The sequence below is a fragment of the Lissotriton vulgaris genome, chromosome 7 (genome assembly GCF_964263255.1).
Source record: "Lissotriton vulgaris chromosome 7, aLisVul1.2, whole genome shotgun sequence".
In the NCBI taxonomy this organism is placed as follows: Eukaryota; Metazoa; Chordata; class Amphibia; order Caudata; family Salamandridae; genus Lissotriton; species Lissotriton vulgaris.
The window spans coordinates 985,569,920-985,593,011 of NC_141695.1; positions in this window are offsets into that span (position 1 = coordinate 985,569,920).

A 23,092-nucleotide genomic window follows, 5' to 3' on the forward strand; every position below is an offset into this window, starting at 1 on the left:
ACACAACCACTTGAACTGTTCAATCGCTATGCGCCGTTATCTTTCATGGATCAAAACGATTGACTTTCTCCAAGACAAGATAGTGATGTAGAAGGACCCCAGCCTGCTCTTGGTCCATCAGTTCAGTATTCTGCAGGTGTTAGGGTCTGTAGAATCATGAGCTGGAACATGGCTGGTCTTAGAGCCAAATTTAACGACAAGAACTGGCTGGATATAATTAGATCCTATGATATTCTTGCCTTTCAAGAAACATGGGAAACGTCAGACAGATTGGCCCTGGATGGCTTTTCTCATTTTAATGTACCCGCAGACCCTAGTAAAGCAGGAAGGGCAAAGGGGGGTTTGGCTATATACATTTCACTAGATGTCCAAGGAAAACCTAGACATATTAAGTCCAACTCCAAAAACTGTTTAGCGGTTGAACTAACTACATCAAATTCCCATCCCATATTATTTGTTAACTTTTATAATTCTCCCGCCAGTCAAACCTCAATCGAGCATTTGGTAACCCTAGAGGAATTCCTGTCCACCCACAGTGAGAACAGTGCCCACGGGTATGAGGTGATCCTTATGGGAGACTTTAATATTCACCCATGCCATGTGGATTGCCACGGGGAACATGAGGAATTTTCCCCCTATTCCTCCCCATCGCATTTCGAACATACACCACGAGGTGAGGCTTTGAAATTGCTCTTAGCTACTTTTAACCTTTATGAATCATGTAGTTGCCCTACAGTCCCGAGGTTACCGACATATGTGGGCAATGACTCAGGCACAATTATAGATTATATCTTTCTATCTCCTAGTATTCTGCCTGAAGTAATTAATTATAAGGTAGAAACTACAGTTTTTAGCGATCACAATCCTGTGATTTTAGAGATTATAGCTCAGGGGGTCTTGGGAAAAAGGAAGATCGAAGCTTTATGCGCGACAGAACTAGTTCTGAGAGATCAGAATCGGAGGCTGAAATGGGATCAAGTAACCCCAATCACCTTTTTACAGGAAACTTTGGCTAAAGTTGAGGGGGAGGTCGCCATCTGTCTGGATAATAAGAACTCTAGTGCCACCATGATTGAGGCCTTTAATGTTATTTGCCGTCAGGTCAATCTAGATCTGACTGTAAAGGCAAAGCCAAATAGGTTCAGGGGCCCCAGATGGTTTGACTCAAACTGCTCCAAGGCCCACTCAATCCTCCTAAAGGCTCTAAAAAATAAACCCAGAGACAGAGAGCTGATAGCGTCATTAAGGAAACAATACAATCAAGCTATCAGGGTGAGGAAATCTGAGATAAAAAACGAGGCCTGGAGTGATTTATTATTGCCTGAAACACAGAGAGATAGTGCAAAATTTTGGGCAGTTATAAATCATCCATACTTCGCGGGACTAGATAATCAGAGAGCAGACTGCATTATTCCAGATGAACAGTGGGTGACACATTTCAGCAACATTTATAGTTGTACTCACACTACCTCAGAATGTGAAATGCCATCCACACAACCGACAACTCCCATCTCTCCTTTTAGCCAAGATGAGGTGAAAAAAGCAAATAACGATACACTCTGTAAAAAGGCACCGGGGCCCGACGGGGTTCCCGCAGATTTCTTTAAGAGTGCTATAGAGCTAAAAAAAAAACATGGTAAGGAAACACTGTATGTTGTCATCTGTTCCAGGAATGGAACCATATCTCTTCCTGGTAACTAATTCTTATCATCGTTTCCTTTTAACGAGATTTCGTTTTGATTTGATCCATTTCATCCTGGGCAATTTTAGAATTTGGAATAGACCCGATGATGCTGAACCATGTGATTGTGACCACTTTTCCACACAGGACACGATGCACTTTATCATGTTTTGCGGACATTATACTGAGATTAGAAAAAGATACTTGCTTCCAATCTTACGTAACCAAGGCTTTATTCAGGTACAACCAGCCCTGTTGTTTTTGCAACTCCTCCCTAATGTAAAAGTAGCTTTCCATGTTGCTAGTTTCTTAGTTGCAGGAGCACGTTTAAACAAGCACCGTACAAGATTTAGGCACCCTATTCCTGTATAATGATTTCCCTCTTTATCTCATTTATCTAAATGTCTTGTGCTTTAATAAGCCCCTTTTTTTAATCTTTTTTATCATTTTTTAACATCTTTGTATGACTCATTGTGATTTTAGTGTTTTTAAAATAATGATTGTCTGTTTTAACTCTGTACCAATTTGTGCTCTGATGAAATGTTGTTATGTAACTATGCTTGTTCTTTTATGATTTTTAATAATGGAATAAAGATAATTGACTGACTGACTGACACAAACCTAGGGACCGTTCTGACAACTTCTCATTCAATTACAGATTCTTTTCTTGGGCGCAGATTGTATCTTCTCGATGCAGGCGTTGTTTGGTCCGGGAAGAACTCCTCAGAATCGTCAGGTACCACAGCACGGCCTCTCTCCATAGTCAGGATATCTCGATGATCAGTCAGCACAGCAGGTTCCACCAAATCAGGTTGCACTTTCAGGCAGTGAATGGAATGTATCCAGTTCCTGCGATTTGTCACTCGTACTGCTGTTCTTGTGGCTAGGAGGACCTGTTCAGGGCCACACCATCTCGGCTCCAGACTACTCGACCTCTCAAAGGACTTTACCAAGACGAAATCACCAGGCCGGAGATTGTGACCTTCTCCTGTGGACCGATCAGGGAGTGCTTCTCGAACCTGTTGATGAATGGAAACCAAGCTATCAGTTAATTGTGCCAAATAGTCATTCATTAAAACACAAGGTACATCATACACTGAACTTAATTTGGGCACCCCCCATATATTCATGGGGCGCCCGAAAACTATCTCATAGGGCGTTAAGCCCGTCCGAGAGTGTGGTACCGATCTGATAGACAACAACGCCAAAGGTAGAGCATCTGGCCAAGTCAGAGAAGTGGAAGCCTGAATCTTCGCTATCTTCAATTTAAGCGTGCCATTGTACTTTTCCACCAATCCAGCCGATTGAGGGTGGAATACTGCGTGGAACTTCTGTACAATGCCTAATCCCTTCAGGACATACTTAATAACGTCCGCCACAAAATGGGGCCCGTTATCACTCCACAACAATCTTCAAACACCGAAACGAGGGAAAAATTCCTTCAAAAGCACCTTAGCAGTAGTCATGGCAGTATAGTCCTTAGTAGGGTATGCTTTCATCCATTTACTGAATGCACAAACTACAACCAGGAAGTACTTCAGATTATTACAGCGTTCCAGCTGAATATAATCAATTTGCAATACTTCAAAAGGTGCAGTGGGTGTTGAAACTCCTCCTGCTGGAGTTCGTGTCCCTTTTCCCGGATTGTATTTAAGGCAAATCATGCAGGTCTGCAGCACTCTCTTAGCTGTGCTAGCAATCTCTGGATGCTCCCATACTTGCGTAGGCAATTTCACAATTGCCGAAGCTCCAACATGTGCTAGCCCATGTGCCATCTGAACCATAGGTTGTACGAAGGCTGTGGGTAACTTCCACTTATCCATCTGCTTATTCCTCCAACAACCCTCATCGTCCAATTCTCCATCTTTGGACCATTGGTCTCGTTCTTTCTCAGTAGCAGTCTTTAGCATTTCTAATACCTTTTCCCTAACATCGTGCCACCGCTCAGCTTGTGACTTCATGACATACATCAAAGTAGAGCCAGGCTGCATCGCAGTTTCACGTGCCACTTGATCTACAAAAGCATTTCCTTGTTCCACTTTGTCTGTCACTTTCTTGTGTGCACTACATTTCACTATAGCTATCTTCTTAGGGAGCGTCAATGCAGTCAAAAGGTTTTGTACTAATTCTCCATACATTATCTGGGTTCCATGTGATGTCAAAAAGCCCCGTTCCTTCCAGAGCAGGCCAAAATCGTGCGCTACTCCGAAAGCATAGCGGCTGTCTGTGTAGACATTCACACATAATCCTGCACTAAGCTCACAAGCTCGTGTCAACGCTATCAGTTCTGCTGCCTGAGCTGATTTCTGTGGTATGCGTGCTGTCTCCACTATTGTGTGTAATGTGGTAATTGCATATGCTGCGGAAGTGGTTCTGTCTGGTAACTTTAAACAGGACTCATCCACCCACAGCTCTCCATCCACAACTGTAAAGGGCGTATCTTGTAAATCGATACGACCCTTTGTCTGTTCCTCAGTCACAAAGACACAGTCATGTGTCTCTTGCGCCTCAGGCTGAGTCACTGGGAAGGGCAACAACATAGCTGGATTCAATGTTGCACATCTCTTCAACGTTATGTGAGGAGCCAACAATGTCAGTTCGTATCCTGTCAGACGAGCACTAGTTAAATGCTGCGTCTTTGTCTGATTCAAAAGGGCATCAACAGCATGGGGGACCAACACCAACAGCTTATGAGATAAGACTATCCCTTCACTCTGGCGTATTGACACAGCTGTCGCCGCAAATGAGCGAAAACACCCAGGCAACGCTCGGGCAACAGGATCAAGTACTGCCGAGAAGTATGCACAAGGGCGCTGCTTATCGCCGTGCATCTGCACTAACACTGATAACGCGCATCCATCTCTCTCATGCACATACAATGTAAAGAGCTTTGTGTAGTCAGGGGTGCCTAATACTGGTGCTGAACAAAGGGCCTGACATAATCGGTGAAAAGCATTCTCACATTTATCCGTCCATGGAAGGGGAACTGGGGTATCCTTTGTTAACAAGCCTAACAATGGATTAACTATGTATGAAAACCCTAATATCCACTGTCTGCAAAAGGAGGTGAGACAGAGAAAAGCTCAAACATCTTTCTGCGTGGAGGGTAATGGTGTGTCTAAAATGGCTTGAATGCGATCTGGTGTAAGTGCACGCCCCTCCTTAGACAAAAGGTGACCTAAGTAGGTTACCTTTGGTCTGCAATATTGCAGTTTCTTTTTCGATACTTTGTGATTGTGGGATGCCAAGAAGGTAGGTAAAGACAAGGTGCACTCTTCACATTGTTCAGGGGTGTCGGCGGCTAACAAGATGTCATCGACATATTGTATAAGCGCCGCACCGTCCGGTAAAACAAAGGAATCCAATTGTCGTTTCAATGCCTGACTGTAAATGCTAGGGCTCTCAGTATAGCCTTGAGGAACCCTGCAGAATCTGTACGATCTATTATTCAACGTGAAACCGAAAAGGTATCGGCTATCAGGATGAATAGGGATTGAAAAGAAGGCGTTCTTCAAGTCTATAACAGAGAACATTGTCGCTGTAGGCGGGACCAAAGTAAGGAGTGTCGTAATATCGGAAACCACTGGGTATTGAGGTATCACTATCTTGTTAACCTCCCTCAAATCGATAATGAATCGATAAATCCTGGTGTCAGTGTCTTTCTTCAAAATCGGTAGGATAGGACTGTTGCACACATTGTATGGAACTTCCTCAACCACCCCAACTTTAATCAAATCCTGAACTATCTGTATAAGCGCCTCCTCCCCCTCCTGTGATATCCGATACTGAGGCAGGCGTGGCAGCACAGCTCCCTTCTTTACACTAATGTGCACCGGAGGGATAATCATCTGACCCACATCGGTATCGGACGTGGCCCACAAAGAGTCAGGCAAAGAGGCCAGTGCAGCCTCTATGGTGATCATGTACACCCTCTCCATTGATGGATAATTGTCATTTAAAATAACACGTACTCCCTCAGGGGAGCACCGTATCGTGGCCCGAAAATATTTGAGCATATCCACGCCAACGATATTATCAGGAGTGTTTGGGGAAAGTAGGAAGGGACATGGCGCAGCAAACTGATCTACATAAAGTGCAAGAGGTTGTGACAGTGAGCTAACAGAAGGCGTTCCATCGAACCCTATTGACGTAATTGTTGAGCCAGATAGGGGAGCCCTCGGAACCAATTTTTTGGACAAAGCGCTACGAGTAGCTCCTGTGTCAACCAGGAACCTATCAGTAGAGCCCAAAACATGTGCTGTAGCATAAGGACCCCTCTGATCTACTGGCACTTCAATTGGTTCCTTACCCCATCCTACGCAATCCTATGCATACTGTGAATCGTGCTGCTCGGGAGGGGCATAGTCAGACATTTGATACTGATTCCGTCGATCAAAAACATTGGACCCATCTTGGGGTCGTACATTAGAATCAAGTCTAACTCAGTCATTCGTGTTGTTTTTGGGGCCTGAAAAGATTCCTCTACCCCTCATAGACCCTTGCCCACGTTCCTGTCGCTGAGCACGCAACAACAGACACTCATTCGCCCAATGGCCTCTCTGTCTACAATACGCACATTGATCCCGGGTCAAATCAGTACGGCCCGAAGGAGAGTTAGGAAAATTCCTGCCGCCCCGATCATTACGTCTACTAGGCGGTCCATATACTTGCGCTAACATAACCTTCATTTTCAGATCTTTAGATTTCTTTTCCTCACTACCCTTCGCTTCTAATTCCTGATGCTCGTAATACTGACCCATCGTCAGGAGGGATGCTGGTGTCAAAGTCATCCAAGAACTTTCACTCACTTTTAATCGAGCTGCTATACTTGGCAATCGATTTGAAACATATTTATCAACAAAAAGATGTCGGCCCGTGTCGTCCGTGAGCAACTGACCACTAAAATCATGAAATGTTTCTTCAAATCGTGTGAAGTAATCTGAAACGGATTCATCTACTTTCTGTTTACATGACGCTAACATAGTCCAATCAATCTAAAATGGCCTGGGGCGGCTTCTGTGCTGGTTTCCTCTCCCTGTCCTCATCCTCAAGATCCGCCCATCGAGCTTTAAATGCCTGAAGGCCATCAACCTTTCGTATTGACCTCCACATATCTAGGGGTAATATAAGCCCAAAGAATAAATCAATATCAGACAGAGTCCTAGTGCAGGAATTCAAAGCCCCCTCAACTTCTTCGTAAAAGGCTGCGAGATTCTTTCAAGGATCAGGTAATGCTGCCTTTAATGCCATAACATCGGCCCTATTCCAAGGAGTATAAACCCAGTTATAGATAAAATACCCTTGAGCATCAGGAGACCCTTTATCCGAACTAGTACCCGCTCCTTAAGGAGGAACATACAAAGGTGTCGCCTCCCGCATTGGTTTAGCATGCACTGCATCGATCTTATCTGAATAAAAGATGGATGACTGCTTCCCGCCGCCAGTCGGATTCAACTGCTCTTCGCCAGCTTTCCGTTTCCGTGCGTCGTCCCGTAGCCGAAACGTTTCATCCCGTAACGCAAATAACCGTCGGATGGCATCGGGTACCTGGGGAGAAATAAAAAGACCTTTACGCAAATGCTTTGCATCAGCAATCACATCAGCTGGTTCGAGAGCATCAGAATATCTCCGAAAGGCTGACACTACTTCATTAGAAAGATAATCAGTAAAGTATAATTTCTCCCTATCTTCCCATGACTCTAGCTCTGTCAACAAATCAGCGAGAGTAATAGAATCCTTATTAACCCGATGAGCAATCTTACGAAGCTCGGTCATACAGTCGAGCGATAACATAGACCGCGTATCCACTTTCTGTCCGGGCGGTCTAGAATCTTGATCTCCTCCACTCGGGGCAGACGGACCAGCGTACGGGGGTGGTGAGCACTCTAATAACGAAAAATCATCATCCGATTTATTAAGGACAGGATAAAGAGGCTGTCGAACAGGGTACTGGCCAGATATTTGCAACCAACGTTCTTTCTCCTGCTTCTCTTCTAATTCTTTCGCTTCGCGTTTTATCGCCTCATGCGCCTTCTCACGCTCACTCTTTCGTTGCTCTTTCTCAATCAGAGCTAGCTCACGCTTCTCCCGCTCTCGCACCTCTTTCACCCACATTCGCATACATTCAAACATATCTTGCCTCACTCGCCGCAGACACATACATTGCTCCACATACTCAATTTTCCTCAAATCAAACGATCCATAAATAGGCCATCGCAACTCAGGATCCTTCTTTGTATATTTCCGCCACAACGTGCTGTACATTATGGGGGAAAGACCAAATTTGACATACATATCTCTATTCGGCGTCCCCTCTGGGGGAGCCGGTTGTGATTCTTAAAGTACCAACCGGTCATTTCCGGTCATTTCCAAAACAGCAGCACCACTTACGGAGTGCGCTAAAAACAGGCATGTCTAAAAATAATGCCGAATATGCAATATTATAATTAAATGGCGCTTAAAACGTTTCGCCGCTCAAATTCACAGATCAGGAGAAATATCCCCACATTGCCTGCCTATATATGGTGCAACTCATATATACATCTACAGACTCAATAATATGACTCGTCACTATCAAACAATCAATCAAATTAGTCGGGGCAAGCGTATAAAACTGCCTTGCCAAACAAGACTATCAAAGGCTCGGAGCAAGCATCGTACAATGATTCTTACCAATCAAGAGCATCCAGATTCCAACTGCAAAGTTCCGAATTCGCCCAAACGGCCACTACGCGGCAAACCGACAGAAGAGGTCCCAGTCGATGACCGGCGCCACCCAGATGGTCAGATTGGAAGGTAAGGAAGAATACCTCGGGATACCAGGACTAAAGGCGCCGCTGGCAGTGATCACGTCCCCGGCAAAGTTCCAATCCTTCGTCACGACCAGTCCTTCGAGCATCCGAGTCGCCAATGAGCCCCACGTGACGGGCGTCAATTGATGAATACAGGCCTCAGCAAGGCCTGCGAGTGCGAAAAGGGTTCGCTCTTCTGTACGCAAAGTCCTCAGACTACATAAGAAATTGGCACGGAAACTGGAAATACAAAAACATAGTTTAATAAACCTTTAAAGGTGGTACTACAGCCCACACAACACTCTACAGTATTGTACAAGGTAGCACAAAGAACTCGGACATGCGGTCCCCTTTTATACACAAAGAAGGGGCTCATAAGTGGGCGGTTACAACTCAGAGAGCATGATTTACAGCCATATAAGGACATTTCTCAAACATGATCGATACATGGGTGGAGTTAACGGTTCATGGAACCCCTCGAATGCACATTCCAATCCCCTCTAAGCAAGAACAGATGTTACACGTACTGGGCATGCGCTTAACAAGCTGGAACTATTTATAGCCTGTTGCTGGGCAAATTCCATGGGTGACAATCAGTGAGGTAGGACTTGCCTCTATTGCGAGCACATGGCGGAATGTAGCCTACAAGATGGATGCTGGAAAACAAGATGGAGTCCGGCCGTACTTCCAAGTATGAGTGGGAAAACTACACTGAAGACACAATAACATGTCTTTAGCGAATGCTTAACATTATCGCTGTTTTATTTACAACAATAGCTCCGAAGCAAAATGGTGCTGGCTCCCTCAATCAATGCTCTAGTCAGCACAGCTTTACAAGGAAGCCGAAGCTTTACAGAGTCAGTTTTCCAGCGCGCCCCTTCACATGGAGGAACATTTATTGCCATATACAACATGTCTGTGCACAGTGGACACGCTGAAGGCACACCAAATCAAGTCTGTCTGTTCCCATCCATGGCCAGATCACGCCACGCGTCAGGACCCCTTGTCAAATTGCCTCCCACCCACATGCTAAAATCACCTACTCTGGTAAGGAGATTCATTCCCTCAATTCCGGCTGTGCATGTTTTAATTTTGCTTCACTTTCCCCCACGGTGAGATTGACTGCCCGTGCTGCATTTTTCACATTTTGGACCCACCCATAGGTATTCCAACTGCACCATCTGGTAAGAAGTAACAGCGCCCACTGCCCTTCAGGAACAATCAGACCTCCATGCTGCTCTGCGCCCTTTTAAACGTGCAGACCCTTCCCAAAAGTAGACCGGAACTGTCTGGCTTTATAGAAGGCAAAAAACTAGATCTACTGTTTGTAATTAGAACATGGGCGGATGATGCATTCTCCCCAGACTTCGCCTTAGTAGTACCCACAGGATTTACAGTACATATGTATGCCAGACCTCTTACACAAGGCAGCGGATTGGCACTGATCTGCCTTTACAGTTAAATATAAAACAGTTCCATCCTCAGATTGCGGAGCCTTCTTTTTTAGCTTTGAACTCAACAATAAGCAATCATTTAAAGGCATAATATTATATCGCCCTCCAGGCCCCAGGAGGAATTTTATAAATATATTGGCTTGCTGCTAGAAGCTGAGGTTTGTGCAAAGGACATCACCATTTTAGCCTCTTCAGATAGAGATATAGATAAAGAGTCCCTTCTCGAAACAACAAGCATGCTAGGACCGACACAATTAATTAATGAAGCCACACACCTGGCCAGACACATGTTAGACAGCATTTTTGCAAATCTATATTCTTTCTATTAGCTTAAAGGGTGTGCTTCCACTAGCTATGATGGACCACTCTGCAATTATGTTTGAAGTTAACAATCCTCTAGATATGCACTCTAGTCTTGGCACAGCTTGTTCCGTCATCTTTCAGGCATGGAACAAAAGTGATACTGATCAACCTAGCCATCAGTTGACAAACACTCAACCTAACCTCCAAAAAGATGAGGAGCAAGTCTCACTAGACTATGCGGAGTGGCTTGATGCTGCTGTTACAAGGATAGCTCTGTTTAAACAAGTATCTTCTAAAAGTACCACACCCTCTGCACCTTGGTTTTCTGAGGCACTCAGATTAGAAAAACAAAACTGTAGGAGACAGGAAAGACATTGGGATTAACCGTTGGCGGAGAACTCTGCCCTGCCCGAGGAGTGTGCAGAGATTTGCCACATTCTGCGGGGATTGTGGTGTAGGCAAATCTCTGCACACTCTGCAGCAGAGCGGAGTTGGCCAGCCCCCACCTACACCCCCTTATTAACAATTAAGCCTACATTCATAAAAAGTAAAATAATTGACACTTACCTGTACTGCGGCGTCCCCAGGCTTCCCTCCTCCTCTTCCTCTTGTCTATGGGTGATCCTTGCCAAAACTCTGCATGCGCGCTCATGCGCACGTGTATTTCTCACAAGAATTGCACATGTGCAGTTTTCACAAGGATTAGCCAGACGGGGAAGAAGAGGAAGAGGGCAGCCTGGGGATGTCACAGTATAGGTAAGTGTCTTTTATTTAACTTTTTGGATTAATGTAGGATTCATTGTTAATGGGGGGGCGGGAGGCAGGTGGCGTGGCAGAGTAGAGTTCCACGGAGTTTTCCCAACTCCATGGACCTTTGTGTAGTCGAACTACGTCCTCTCAGCACAGGGATTCATTGGATTCTCAATATGACAACCTTGAGAAAAACTCCTATAAACAGGCACTATCAAAGTATAAATGCATACTGACAAAAGTAACTACTTAACCAAAAAAATAGAATTAGCAAAAAACTCCACTAAGGAGCTTTTGTAAGTAGGCACTAAATTAACCACCATACCAAGCAGCAAAGCAGATAACTGCAGTCAAACCTGTGACACACTGGCTCACTGCATTAGGGATAAAGTAAACCAGATCTATTCCAAGTTTGAAGCCTCAAACAACTCTGAAATCACTGATAATACCTCTTAGGCCGCTTCTGTCCTAACTTCCTTCACAGAATTCCTCCCAGTCACTCCTGGTCAGGTATCAAACATGATTCCTCTAGCTAAGTCTGGCTCACCTTCAGACCAATGCCACACATCAGCATTGGCTCTTATACCAGATCTTATAGGATCAAATCTCTTGGCCATTTTTAATTCAATGTTTATTATGGGAGTCTTTCACTCTCAATGGAAAAAAGCTTCCTTTCTCCAGGTCATGAAGAAACCTAGTTTGAGTTCAGCTGATCCCAATAACTATTACCCGATATACTGTCTTCCACTTCCATCAAAAACTGGTGAGAAACTAATGAATGTACAGCTTTCCCAGTTTATTCAAGTCAATTGTTTGTTGGACCCTACAAAGTTTGGGTTCCTACCTGGAATTAGCACAGAGACTGACTTGATCAAAGCCACAGAGGAGATAAGGTGTGTGGCCCTTATTCTCCTTGACTTCTAAGCAGCATTTGACACCGTGGACCATAAGTTGCTATTCAAGTAGCTAGGAGATTTAGGAATCAAGGATAATGCCCTTGCCATATTAACCTCATTCCTATCAGGTAGAGTGTTGCAATCGGTAGCTCTTGAACAGTTTGAATCTTCTCTCTTTTCTCTGTCTTGGGGGTTCTACAGGTATCCTTGCTTAGTCCAACACTATTCAATGTACATATGACAGAGTTGGCTACTCTGAATAAAAACTTCAGTTTCTCCCTTACCTCCTGTGCCAATGACACACAAATTGTTATGTTGGCATTAGCACCTCTTTCCATAACTGTATGTGCACTATCTGCTCATGTATGAATATGCAATATCTGAATCTTTTTTTTCACAACAAATTGTATTGATTGATCAGGTAAAAGCATATATACAGCTCTCTACAGTCAGGAGATCACTGCCAAGTAGCAAGACATGTCTCAGTATTATTACAAACCTAATCAATAAAAAGAACAACCCCCCTAATCTCCCCCCACCTCCCCCAGCCACCCAACATCCCCGCTATCCACCCTTTATCCCACCCTAGCCCGGTGCACGTGATCACAATAAGCCTTCATCACTTGATTGTATTGTATTAGGCATTATGCGCCTCCCTAGGCCTGAAAGTCCTCATCCACATGTAGCCCATCTTCCGGTTCTGCTGGAGGCTCCAGAGTCAAGCCCCTATAGTCTGCCCACCTTTTCCATATTTTGTATTGTTTTCGGGGGCATCCTCTGGCCTCAAACACCGGGCGCTCCAGCCCCATGAAGTAGTCTAGTCCGGCCTTCCAGGCGCTCAGTGGGGGAGCTCGCTCACCCTTCCATGCCTGTGCCAGGTCCCGCTTGGCAACAACTAGACCCAATAACAAAAGGTGACGCATGTAGATATTCCCTCCCACGCCCTCCAACACATGGAGAAGTCCCAAACGGGGGGTGCGGGGGAGATCCCATCCCAGTACCTCCGACAGACAGCTTCAAACACCATTCCAGAACCGAGTCAGGCCAACACAAGACCATACTGTATGCAACAGCATACCCCTCTCAGCTCCACAGCGCAGGCACTCCGGGGACACAATCAGGCCCGCCTTCCACAACCGCTCCCGGGTATAGTAAGCCCTGTGCAAATATTTGAATTGGATTAATCGGAGTCGCACCGCAATAGCAGTCCCACGCGGGGACTCCAAGGCCTCCCTCCAATCATCTTCGCCCATGGGTCCAACGTCCTTCTCCCAGGTATCCTTTAATGAAAGTAAGGAAGAGGAGCAGTGAGTGACTAGTGTTTGGTAGATTCGGGATACCTTCTTATCCCTGAGGTCTCCCATGAAAACCTTCGCTTCCACTGGGCTGAATTCGGGTAGCGACTCCAAGCCAGCTAGGTTAGGCGCGAGCGTGTGACGAAACTGCAGGTACTTGAAGAATTGGGTCTTGGGCATATGGAATTCGGTCCTAAGCTCCTGGAAGGACTTGAGTTACCCGGTCAGAACGTGCCCATGCGAAGAAATTCCAATAGAATCCCATCTGCCAAACCTCGCCAGCGAGGCCAGTGCGGGGAGCCGCCCGTACTTCCACAACGGGGTCTCTGCTGTCAATCTACCCCACCAGCCCATGCGAGGCAGTACTTGTCGCCAAATCACAAAGACCACTTGAGTGGCACATGGCAACCTCCTCCGCAGCCTGGCCGAGTACAGGATCGTGTGCAGCGCGTTGTCTCTCATCAGCGAGCGCTCGAGGGCGTATGCTGGGTCTCCTCTATCTCCGTACCACCATTCGTTTAGTACTAGCAGATGGGAGGCCTGATAATAGGACAGTAGATCCGACGTGGCAAGACCTCCACAATACATGGACAGAAAGCATGTCCACAGCGCCACCCTGGCGGCACCTCCAGCCCACAAGAAGCGGCCTAGAAAAGAATTGACCTGGCGAAACCACTGAGGTGAGATCTGGTGTGGGTAATTCTGCAGTTGGTATAAAAGGCATGGAAGTGCGACCATTTTAAAGATCGCAGACCTACCGAATATGGTAAGAGGCATCCGGGACCATGTTTTGATGTCCGTCTGGACCCTCTCCCACACTGGTATCATGTTGCGCTCCCATGCAATGTCTGCGGACTCGGACAGGAACACTCCCAGGTACTTCAATCCCCCGGCCGCCACCTGCAAGGCATACGCCCAGGAGTACACACCTGCCCCGTCACCCAGCACCCATAGGGTGGACTTACACGGGTTAAGACAAAGGCCCGACACCTCGCCAAATATGCGCATGATTTCCAAGACTCGGGGCCCGATCTATTTAAATCCGTAAGGAAGAAGAGGACATCGTCAGCATAGAGTGCAATCCTGTCGGTGAGTCACCCGCCCCACACGAAGCCCCGTAGCTGCACGTCGGTGCGTACCCAAGAGGCCAGTGGCTCCATGGCCAGTGCAAAGAGATATGGGTGTTAATCAAAGGAGAGTCACCCTTATGTGTCAAGGGAATAGGGTATATAAAGCTAAACAAATGAAGAGAGTTCCCTTGAGTTACTACTTTCTTAATTCGGACTGGTCAGTCCACTGAAGAGTATGTGACCCGCAAGCATTCAATTACTCCATACTTCCATGGAACCAACAAAAATCATTTTAAAATAAATGTGTTTGAATGTATTGCTCACTAAAATTCCTGCCATGAAGTAATGAATCTGTATATTGACAGAGTGCTGTAAAATCAATAGTACACTGATGTAAATAACAACAACTGGCATAAGGAATATATATATGTGCATGTTTTTAACTGAAATGCTTTTTATATTTGTTTTTGTTTTTATAAATAATAAAAATTAATTTACATACAACATACAACTTACCGGCTACGTAGTATATAGTATTTTTAGACTGTAAGTGCTCTTTTTGTTGGTTCCATGGAAGTATGGAGTAATTGAATGCTTGCGGGTCACATACTCTTCAGTGGACTGACCAGTCCGAATTAACAAAGAGATATGGGGACAGCGGGCATCCCTGCCGGGTCCCCTAACCAACTGGACAGCTCTCCGAGACCTCCCCGGAGACAGGCACGGACGCAGTGATATCTGTATATAGCAGTTTGATGTATGAAATAAACACCGGGCCCAGATTAAGATATGGCAGGAGCGCGAACAAATATGTCCAACTTACAGAATCAAAAGCCCTATCAATATCTGCTACCAGTAGAGCTGCCCGCTCTCCAGTGGCCCCCATGGTGTCGACAGCCGCCTGCGCCCGTCTGATGTTGTGCCGCGTCGCCCTACGTTGTCTAACAAAAAGGAGTTTGGCCCATGTGGACAGAAGTGGGGTAAGGGCCCAAATACTTTGTGAAAAAGAAAGGAACCCACACTTCGGTATGTTTTACACCATTCAGTTATGGATGAAAAGATAAACAAAAATTAATATGTTTATCAAGGCGATTATTTGCGCCGTTTTATTCATCAATTTTGTTGTAAAAAAACTTTTCATGTACAGAGAAATACCACTGGCATTTACGTAATAGCCAACAAAGTCGTGATAGCTAATCTTTAACAACACAAAACATGAATTCACAGACATAAACAATATAAAAGCATATAACTGGTGAAGAAAAATTTGCAACAAAGTGAAAATATTTCAAAAAGGGAGGGAAAGATGTCAAGATATTTTTTCAATAACATCAATATACGCAATTAAGCAAACATGTATTCCATCAAAAAGCAATTATTGCCCAAAAAGCAGCCTTTCAATGAATCTGCATGAAAACAAATAACCTCTCGGAAAAAATGTTTTTTAGGCTATAGCTTCCTAAGCATTTTGTTCGTATTTCCAAACTTAGGACATAATCCTGTTCGCCTACGCGTTTCGAGTTTGAGGGGTTTCTTCACAAACTCTCTTCAGGGCCAAATGAATTCTTTCCCCTGTTCCTTAAACCTATTAGTGAAGACACAAACAATTGTGGACACTCATTATAAGTTGCTCGCCTGAGCCCACTCATACCTTCTCATATGTACAACTTTTAAAATGGAACGTACCTCAGGGGACTTGAGGTAAGTTCAGTTCATCCAGAGCGTTAACAAGGGATTTGTCGAGTCTGTGCGCTTTCTAAAAGACACGAGATTTTGTGTCAGGGGCTGCTATGTTTGAAAATGTTATCCTGCTCAACGTAAAGGAAAAAATGGCCAATTATTTCCTACCTGGATGTGTGACCGGGAGGGAATCAGGTGAACGCTGCAATTTTATTTTTGGAAGTGGGCATATAGCCGTTGTTTCCAAATCGTCTTTGTTCAGGGAGGGTCCTGGGGTGGGCCGGTTCCCTTTTTAATTTTTCATAAGCATCCGTGAATGTATCTGCAGAAAAAACAGGGCGAGCGCCAAGTGTTTAGAGACGCACTCGTTAGCTGGTCCGTGGGTTGCGCGGCTTATGGGGAGCCGGGCGCTTACATCAGATTGAATCAATGTGTCTCAGGGGAGCGCGCGCGTTAATGCTTTGCCGGTTTGTCAATTTCAGGACAGCGCGGTAAAATTTTTAAGTTTTGAACCGCGAGGGGCAATGATTATTTAGTTAAAAGATGAATCGCAGCCTGATTCCCCCGTTTCCCAGTCTAATGACAGCACGTACCTGCTGGTGTGTCAGCGTGTTCCACTTCCTCATTCCATCAAGTGGAGTGAATGGCATACAGTACCAACAGTGTCTCTGAGAGGCTCACTGTTATATGACCAATCACAGATGGTCTATTTTGAAAACCAACAATGGTGCATTGTGGGACCTGAAGTCAATTTGGCTATGAGTCAATTTCAAAGTCTGGAAACTTCACTAATTGAATTGAGGCCCGTATTAATGGTATCAAAACGGAGTATCAGATACGCCTCTTTGCGCAAAAGCGCCTGCTCTACATTAGGCGATCTATGTTGTGGATCTATTCCAGCCAGGACCGTCCATTTAAAATCTGTTTCTCTGTGACTTGCAGCTAGAAAATGCTCCACCATTGGGGCATTCTGCACCTTTTTCTTTAGTCTCGAGCGGTGCTGTGTTATCCTGACATTTACCTGTTGGCATGTTTTGCCTATGTACAATCTATTGCACGCGCACAGAATCCCGTAGATGACATTTTTACTCTTACAGTTTGTGTGCAAACTGTGTCTCCATTTGATGCCATTATGGCAAAATTCATCTCCTTCTACAACATTATTGCAGGCCACACAAGTACCACATTTATGGTGGCCTGTAATGGGTTTGAGGTTCCATTTGGTTATGAGATCACTCTTCGGTTTTTGTATGTAGCTGTCAGCTCTAATGATCTGTTGGCCGACGCTCTGATTTTTCCTCATTGCAAAAATCGGCTTTTGCAAAGGGAATTCCATTCCCTCCAGCAAGTGCCAATTGCGCAAAATGATTTGGCGAAATTTGTTAGTGTGAGCCCCATAGGTAGTCACACAAACCAGTTTCTCCAATTCCTTCTTGTTTTTTGTTTTCAGCAAATCTTCTCTGGGAGTGAAGCGTGCTCTTTTTTTGGAGTGCTTCAGGAGTTTCAGGGGATAGCCTCTTTTGTTTAATTCTTGGTAGAAGATATCTGCGTGTGCATTGAACTCTTCGAGTTCAGAGCAATTGCGCCTGATTCTTAATAGTTGGCCATAAGGGAGGTTCTGTTTTAAACACTGTGGATGGGCACTCTTATAGTGTAAGATAGTGTTTTTATCTGTTGCCTTCTTAAACAGAGTGGTGGTGAACTTATTTCCCTGGGTGCTGACTTCCACATCAAGAAATGTCATTTTTTGATTACTGAAGTTGATAGAAAATTTGATGTCAGGGTGTCTAGAGTTTAGCCATTCATGGAAGGCTATGAGCTCCGTCTGGCTCCCCTGCCACAGGAGCCAGACATCGTCAATATACCTCAACCATTTTTTGATGTTTTTACTGTAGGGGTTGTCTTTGTAAATGAACTTTTCTTCGTATTGGGACATATACAACACAGCCATTTCTGGTGCGTATGGACAACCCATAGCTGTGCCTTTGACTTGCACGAAAAAATCGTTCTCAAACTTAAAATAGTTGCTTTTCAATGTGATGTGGGCCAGAGCTAGAATAAAGGCAGTGGGACTCTGTGGGGTCTTTCAAGTTGTTCTAGATAAAGTTCCATCACCTCAAGGGCCTCATCTTGGGGAATTTGAGTGTAAAGTGAGGTGACGTCCAACGTTACCATCAGTTGTGTTTCAGAGTCAAAAGTCATGTCTTGGAGTTTATTGATGAAGTCAATGGTGTCTCTCAGATACGATTTGACTTCAGACAAACAAGGCTTCAAGAAGAAATCAATATACTTTGAAGCAGGCTCAAGGGCTGAGTCACAACCGGAGACAATTGGTCTCCCCGGGGGTGTTGTGCTGTTTTTATGAATCTTTGGTAAGAAGTAAAGAACAGGTGTTCTAGGTGATTTTTTGTTTAAGAATTCAAACTCCTTTGGACCCAAAAAACCATTCTCTAGTGCCTCGTTGGTGATTTGGGCGATTCTATATTGGATTTCTATTACCGGGTCATCTTTGACCGCTCGGTACCATTCTTGATTATCAACATGTGTCCTTCCTTCTAATAGATACATAGGGCGAGGCCAGACCACCACTGCACCGCCCTTGTTGGCCTGTTTGATGATAATGGATGGATCTGATTTCAAATCTTTTATAGCTTTGAGCTGGCCCTTACTGATGTTGTGGTGAATGAATGTTTTACTCTTTTCTAATTTTGTTAGAGATGACAAGACAGCTTGTTCAAAAGCATGCACCTGTTTAGGTATATTTGTGGTAGGCAAAAATTTAGATTTGACCCTGAGACCCGTGGTTTCACAACTTGTAGTGGCTTCTGCGTCAGCAAAATACGTTTTTAATCTAATTTTGCGTCAAAAATCCAGCACCTCAAGTTTAAGTTTAGTGAAGTCTGTTCGTCGGTTTGGTACAAATTTGAGCCCCAAATTTAAGATGGTACTTCCATCTGTAGTGAGGGTTCTGTCGGAAAGATTGACTATTGTGGATGTGTCTAACTCTTGTAATACCTGTTCCTTGTTCGCATTTCCCATGGTTCTTTGAAGTGGACGTTTTGCTGTCCGCCCCTTCCTAAAAAAGGTTGATTTGAGCCCTTTTTGTTTTGCTGACCTTGATTGGGGTCAGGAGAAGAACCTGATGATGAGGTGGAAGAGAAGGTGGTGAATCTTGACCTTGACCTTCCCTGATATGAGTTTAAAGCTCCAGGTGGACCAGATCGGCCATGTATGGGAGAAGGCGGTTCGCCAACGCCTTAACCAGCAGTTTAGCCTCGATATTGAGCAGGGATATGGGGCGATATGAGTTATGCCAGTCCGGGGGTCTACCCGGCTTCCGGAACACCACAACCTCGGCGTGTCGCCAGTCAGCTGGCAGTCTACCCAGTTCCCGCGCTGCCTCTGTCCTGTAATGGGACCCCAATTGGAGTTGGAATTTCTTATAGAATTCACACGGAAAGCCGCTCGGCCCGGGTGCCTTCCCTGTGTTGAGCTGCCCCAACGCGTCTCCCAGCTCCTCCGCCATTAGAGGGAGGTCTAGCGCTGTTCTCGTTTTAGCGGACAATGCCCTCGGGGGACAGGTCAGCAATGAATTTATCGATCGCAAACGCCGGAAGACAATCCTGCGGTGCATATTGCTCCATATAATAACGGGCAAAACTCGCCGCTAGTTCAGCTGGGTCTGTTATAGCTACGCCGTCCCCATCTGTGAGACCCGGTAGTGTAATTGGTTGCATGGTATGTTGACATAGCCTATGGAACATAGCACAGGATGCAATATCCTAATCTTAATTCAGAAAAAAACAAGATGGTGCAGTTCGGGAGCCTTTCCCCAGCTTGGGTCTCTCCTTGGTGGCCAGAGATATTAGGCTCTCCTCCCACCTCAGTAATCAAGGCCAATAACCTAGCTGTTCAGATTTACAACAAGCTGAGTTTTGGAAATCAGGTCATTGCTTCTGTCTCCTCTTCGCTCTTTACACTTAGGATGATCAAGAATATTCTTCGTTTTCTCCCAGCCATTGCTAAAAAAACTGTCATCATGGCCTGAGTTCTCTCAGAGCTTGACTATTGTACCGGACTCTATGTGAATATGCAGAAACAGCACCTAAAAAGATTACGACTGGTAAAGAATGGAGCAGCAACACTGCTATTAGGGATTCCCAAATTTCATTCTATTTCTAAATAAATTTACAAGTTACACTGGCTTCCTGTTAGAAGCTTTAATAAATTCAAGCCCTCTGCATCACCTACACTACCTTGCAAAACACTGATCCAGAATTTCTGAGGCATCTCTTTAATTTTACCATCCCAGCAGATTCCTGCACTCCTCCGAGGCCCAGAAAAAAAAGGTCCCAAAATTCCGTAAAATGTATTGCGGAGGCAAAAGTGTTGTTACGAGTATGATTAAGCTCTAGAACTGTCTACCTCCTCATATCAGAACTCTGCCCTCCATGATCTCCTTCAGGAGGGAGCTCAAAACATAGTTGTTCAATAATTAAGATTTCACTCTGGTCGTGTTCGAGTTATGTCACCTCCAAGACACCTCAGGGTATGCGAGCACCCTACTAATATTGTTAGTATAACATAACAGGCTGTAGGAAGCCCATATAGTATCAGGTAGTGGCAAAGGAGTTGAGGGAAAGCTGCTCGGGGTCACGAGAAGGCAGGATCACCCATGATGAGGGACAGATTTCACTGGCTCTGGCGGGAACTCCAAAAGGAGTGTTTATGCGGCCTTCTTGCTTGTCCATTCCCCCCTTAATTTCTGTTAGGAAGTTATGTTTAGCCAGTAGTCAGTTCGTGTTATGACGACAGTGTCATATATAACAAAGACATTACCGAAAACATAAAGCATGCAGATGTCTATAGGGCAAAATATACTGTTTTTCAGGGGCCTTTGGTATATGAAGGTGCAGAACTTCCAAACAGAAAAAAACCCATTGGGGTGCAAGTTGAATGACTTCGTTTATGGATTGTACATAGAAAAATAGAAACAGAGAATATTACGGTCGGGCTGATAAAATGGCAGATTCTTGACAATTATTGGTGTACACACACTATTTGATCTATAGTTTTCACCTTGCATGCTGCGTCATATTGTTGCATTATTTCTATACCGACCAATTTTAAGGTCATTGAGTCTATCTCTTCAACACTGCTGAGGCTCAAATTATAGGCACAGATTGTAACACATTAGCACCCTCAGTTTCCAAATTCAAGGCTAACACAACAGTACTCTGATATGTATCCCTCGTATGGAGTAGTTCCTTATGCAATATGGATACGATAATCACACCCTTCCTAAATAAATCCAGAGAAAGAACGTAGAGCAAGGGGTGAAGTAGTGGATAAGTAGCATTTTGAAGGTATATGTCTATGAAGCATCTGATGCCCCACTGATGTGCTCTCACTGGCTACAACCTGCTCTAATAAGTCTCCAGTTCTTCAGGTGCATCCTTCTGTGTTTTCAATGCAACTGGCCTGACTCTCAGGTCCCAGCCAAACAGCAAATTTAAATGGCTTTCCATGTGACCATCCTACGGCCCCTGTAGAATTATCCATTGCGCTGCATCTTTCTCTGTGGCAGCCTTATCCCCACATCCAGTACAGAAGTGAGGGGAACTCTGTTGCAGGTGGCAGCATGATTGTTAGCAAGAAAAGAAAACCATTATTGAGTAATGCCATGTTATTTCTGTGCTATTGACATTGATGTGTAACCTGTGATATGACAGGAGGTGGAGGGAATCAGCAGGAGATATACTTTCGAGACACTTTAAGTGAGCAGTGAGAAACGGGTAAACAAGTAAATCATTGCCATTGTCTGTGTATGTTTGTGTGTATGTGCATGCATGTGTGTGTATGTGTTCACAACTGAATGTGTGTATATTTGTGAATTTCTTGATCCTCTCAATGACAATCTCCAACCATCCACATATGTATCTGGATTCTTCGGGAGAATAACACTCCCTCCTGATCTTGCATAGTTATGAAATGTATTCTTTCATGGTGGATCCTTGCAAAGAGACGGCCTGGAAGCAACATCATGTAACCTCCCAGTGGAGACAGAAAAGCACCTCAGCACTACTTGCCAGTTTGTGGACCTTCGCCAGAAGGCTATGTTGAAGGACAACAAAGCCTTGCAGATTCTCCTCTGGTTCGTGTCTTACTCAAGGGCAGCAGGAAAACAGAAAAAAGACAGCTAAGACTATGGGCCTGTATTCTATGATCACTTTAAGAGTAAAGAGAAGGGCTCACTTTCTGACACCACAGTAGTCAGGCAGCCTGGATAAGTTTCACCTGGGAATGATCCTGGCCAAGTCAAAATGAGATGTGGGAAGAATGCTCCGACCAGCTAAAAATAACCTCATCATGCATCATCTTCTACCTTACTGAAGTTGCCTCAGGAAACAAATCGACTCCAGGAGATAATTAATTGAGATCATGTCTATTTAAAACTAACCACTTGAACTTGGGTAAAGAGATCATATGGAAGGTTTCAGCCTTAAACAACTTATTTTGGTGGGAAGCGATGCTTCCATGGCCCTTATTATGAGATCTGAAATAAGCCTAAATAAATTAAATTAAGAGTGCTTTTGTGTGAAACATGGAAAGAGAGGTCTCTTTAATGAAGTGCAATTCCAAACCCCTTAGCTGCACTCCTGTGAGACAGATTATTTGTCCTATTGCATTAATACAAACACTACAATGCACATAGAGGCCTGCATGCCATTCTGCTCTCTTTTTCACAAAACAGTCTGATTTTAGCTGCTGTCACAATTGTAGGATCGAAGAAGTAGATTGGCATTCATCTGAGAGAGCATAAACAAAAAATGGGAACCCCTTGTTCCTTTGACTATCAGTCACAGTCTTAGTTGTTTTTCCTACACCCCATGGATAAGCTGTTTGGGTGTTCTTTTGTGGATTTCCATCAGCAATGTCTCCATACAAAATCTAGGCTCCCACGCCTCCCTCTCCCTATAGTGCCTTTCTCTGTAACCCACTCGCGTTCCCACCCTTCTTATCCAATCAGCATTCATGACTTAGCCACGACTTCGAATCAGCATATTTTATTTTCTTAAATACATGATCGTGACATTACAAAATTCATCTCTCTAGTGTTTTTTAGCTCTATTTAAGGGACCTGAGTAATGGATGGTAACGAGAGTGCTCAG